Raw genomic sequence first — 4,469 nt, forward strand, 5'->3', positions numbered from 1 at the left:
AAGAGCTAGCATTTCAACCACTACAACACAGAATATCTTAAAACAGAAGGTGAAATTAAATATATTGGCAATCTCATTTAAATGATGTTCTATTTGGGAAGAATTTTTTAAGGGGAAGAGTAGCTGAAAAGTATTATGGAATATGAGTACATTTTTTCCATTTTGGTGAGATATAATTATCAGTGTAAATAACTCTGAAAGTAAGCATTGTGAATATAAAAATTCCTTTAAGTAAACTTTGTCTAACACTGTTACCATGTGGCAAATCTGGCACCGTCAGCATCTGGGATCTTAAAGTAATGCAGAATCTCACCCCCACTTCAGCTTTTCTGACTCAGACCATATATATGCACAATATCCCAGTGTAATTTGTATTAGAAATATTAGTACAGAATAGAGAGCAAATACTTTATTAAGTCCAAATCTCCTGGTTTCTAAGCTACTCTTTACAAGTCAATAAGTCACTCTTGGAACAAGAATTAATTGCTTAGTTCACTAGCATTTATTTAATGTAGTATAGGTCTAGGCTAAAGGAATTAATTAAACTGACAAATTATATTCCAGGTTGAAGCTATGTGGTCATGTGAATTAATCTTCAGAATCAAATCTAGGCAATTAATGTGCTTTGAGCAAAGTTAGTCTTCTTAGATCATGGCATAGAGACTAAAACGAATAAAAACTAGAATGTACTGATTTTAAACTCTATGCAGATATGAAAAACAAATTCATTGTAATAAGAGAGTAGAAACTATTTTTAAACCACAGTTTTAACTTTAAAAAATATAGTCAGAGCCATACATCTCATCTTACAGACTCTTTAATACATAATGTGGTAGTTCCATCATGTACTACATGCACAATAAAGTGCAATGGGAAAGATGTGCTCTCAAGTCTTTATTGGAAACAGGCATCTTTGATATGTTGCCTAGAATCCCATACATGAAAGAGGCTAGGCAGCACATAGCAAGAATGTGCAAGAAGCTCAATAGAGGGGGCTAGAAATACAGCTCAGTGGTTCAGACAATTAGATTCTGCATAGATTCTAAGTTCAGTTTCCATACAGGGAGGCTCAGAAACATGTGACACTCTAGATACAGGGGTTTTGGCACTTTTTACTAGCTTCTCTGGACACCAAGCAAGCATACAGCACATGTATATAGAGATGGGAAAATGTACATATAAAAATAAAAATAAATAAATAGTTGTAATAAAAAGAGGTGATAGGGTTCACATGAATAAGAATTCCATCAGCACCAACTTGTCTGTAACTTAAGACATCCCACCTGATCTTCTGACTCTAGTCTCATAAAAGAACCTAAGAACTATCCAGTAGAGCCAATTCTAAACCAGTAACTACTGAGAAACACTAATTATTAGTTTATTTGAAGCAATTTGGTATGCATATGCAATTGTATTTAATATAGGTTGGTATTGTATTAAGTCACACAACACATTCTACAATGTAAACTTAAATGAGTATGATACATAGATATAATTTTTAGAGATACAGTGGTTAACTGATTCAATTAAATGAAAGCAATATCCCTGAATGTTTGGTATAGTATCATTCAAAACTTCTTCATGGAAAAATATTATTCTATTATGAATAAATGTGATGTACAATAGAGAAATAACAAATTTTGAATGTAGTATCTAGGAGCGACGGCTTCTCATCATGGCGGACCCTAGAGATAAGGCGCTTCAGGACTACCGGAAGAAGCTGTTAGAGCACAAGGAGTGTGAAAAGTCTGAAAATGATCTGAAGGTACTCCAAAGTGTTGGACAGATTGTAGGGGAAGTGCCTAAACAGTTAACAGAAGAAAAATTCATTTTTAAAGCAACAAATGGACCAAGATATGTCGTAGGTTGCCGTCAGCAGCTTGATAAAAGTATGCTGAAACCAGGAACAAGAGTTACTTTGGATATGACCACCCTAACCATCATGAGGTATCTGCCGAGAGAGGTGGATCCATTGTTTTATAACATGTCTCATGAGGATCCTGGAAATGTATCTTATTCTGAGGTTGGAGGCCTGTCAGAACAGATTCAGGAATTAAGAGAAGTAATAGAATTATCTCTTACAAATCCAGAATTATTCCAGCGTGTAGGAATAATACTTCCAAAAGGCTGTTTGCTATATGGACCACCAGGCACTGGGAAAACACTCTTGGCACGAGCTGTTGCCAGCCAGCTGGCCTGCAACTTCCTAAAGGTTGTATCTAGTTCTATTGTAGACTAGTACATTGGTGAAAGTGCTCGTTTGATTAGGAAATGCTTAATTATGCCAGGGACCACCAGTCATGCACCATTTTTATGGATGAAATAGATGCTATTGGTGGCCGTCGGTTTTCTGAGGGAACATCAGCAGACAAAGAGATTCATAGAACTTTAATGGGAGTTACTAAATGAAATGGATGGATTTGATACTCTGCATAGAGTTAAAATAATCATGGCTACAAACAGACCAGATACACTGGATCCTGCTTTGCTGCACCCAGGAAGATTAGATAGAAAAATACATATCAATTTACCAAATGAACAAGCAAGATTAGATATATGGAAAATCCACACAGGCCCTATTACAAAACATGGTGAAATAGATTATGAAGCCATTGTAGAGCTTTCAGATGGTTTTAATGGAGCAGACCTGAGAAATGTTTACACTGAAGCAGGTATGTTTGCAATTCGTGCCGATCATGATTTTGTAGTTCAGGAAGACTTCATGAAAACAGTCAGAAAAGTGGCTGACTCCAAGAAGCTAGAGTCCAAACTGGACTATGAACCTGCACAATTTTCTATAAGGTTTTGGTGGTTGCATGACAGACATTGGCTTAATGTAAAAATAAAGTTAAGGAAAATAATGTATTGGCAACGATCTCATCAAAAGTGAATAAACATTTATAAGCAACATAATAAGAAATGTAATTCAGTAATTCTTTTAAAACTGGTACAGAAGAAAGTTGCATGTTTCTTCATGTTGCGCTTACTGCAGCAGAATTTACAAAAGACATGCTGAAGCTTTTCGTATTTGCTTTGTGAGCTTTTTGTACAACATTCAAAATGGTTGAGATAGTAGAGGAGAGCATTTCTTATGACTTATTTCATATCTTGTTTTCCTCATCCTAAAAAAAGCAATAAAGTCTGTTTTAGTTGTCCTATAAAACAATAAACAAATATAGTAGTCAAAACAGAAAATATATAGTATAGGTTTAAGATCTCAATTTTCTCAGTGTGTTTCATTAGCCTCTTTTCTTTTTCTTTTTTGTGGGGTTAGGGAGTAGTTGTAGTGCTCTTTAGTCTGAGTTTTTGTCTGATGGTGTTATGGGATGAGGTAAGAAGTTGTTAGGAATCTATGGGTTTTTTGAAAGATCTAAATGAAATATTTTACTCTTCTTCATGAAAGCTATGATCATATAGACGTTACTTTACTAAAAGTAAGCAAAGAATGGCCAAAATGGTCAAAGTTAATTTTGTTGAACATAATTGTATAATGTAAATTGTGAACAGTGTTGCAGGTCCTTAAGGCATTAGTAAACATATAAGAGGGCAAGCAATTATCTTGTAAACTGTCTTAGTTATTTTTCAATTGCTGTGACAAAATATCATGACCAATGCAACTTGTGAAAGAAAAAAATCTGGAGTCTTACAATTCTGTGAAGTCTTCACCATCATGTGAAACAAGACAATAGGCAGGCAGACTTGGCTCTGGGAGCTTGTGTTTTGAGACAGGGCCAGGATGCAAAAAGAGCTAAATAGGAATGGGATGGGCTTTCAAAACCTCAAAGTGTCATGTCCCCTAGTCAAAGTGTCATAACCCCTAGTGTCATGTCCTCCAACAAGGCCATGCCTGCTAATACTTCCTCTTCTCTACAACTGGGGCAAAGCAGGAGAAAGTCTACTTATCCTGCTTCCTGCTTTCCTCATTTGACTTTAGATTGTTGTGGAGGGGTGAGGCCTTGTAGACCTTGTAGGTTTTATCCTATTCACTGGTGTCATCCTGCTTCAGTGAACATTTCAGCTGTCTTGTTGGTGAGACTTTATGGGGGTAGCCTCTGATATGACTACTAGACACAGTCTCGTAGCCAACTCCCTGATCTTCTGGCTCTTAAAATCTTCTGTCCTTTCTTCTCCAAGTGTTCCTTGAATTTTAGGTGTGGGGCAACTTTTACTTATGATTTCCATAAATAATTTGTTTATTTTAACTACATGACAAACTATAGCTATTACCTCAGGTGATCAGCCACATAAACTCTAAGGTAAAGCATCCATGTACCAAATGGTTGTTGAAATAAGGACTGTGAAAAAATTTCTGGACCAGTTATGGCTATAAGGAGAATGTCCATGATCATAGACCACTGGACTACTCGTATAGGTACAATCATTTGTTGCTAGGTATAGTGGTCTTAGGCCATGAGGCTATCTAATTAACAGATAACCCATAGTAATGTGGGTCTTTTTCCTTGTTAAGC

General features: G+C 36.0%; 1 pseudogene; it reads left to right on the forward strand.

Annotated features, from left to right (window-relative positions):
* Nucleotides 1–1,663: 1,663 nt before the first annotated feature.
* On the forward strand, nt 1,664–2,890 carry LOC116896069 (annotated as a pseudogene).
* Nucleotides 2,891–4,469: the final 1,579 nt, after the last annotated feature.

This window comes from Rattus rattus, chromosome 3 (assembly GCF_011064425.1).
Source record: "Rattus rattus isolate New Zealand chromosome 3, Rrattus_CSIRO_v1, whole genome shotgun sequence".
NCBI classification, from domain to species: Eukaryota; Metazoa; Chordata; class Mammalia; order Rodentia; family Muridae; genus Rattus; species Rattus rattus.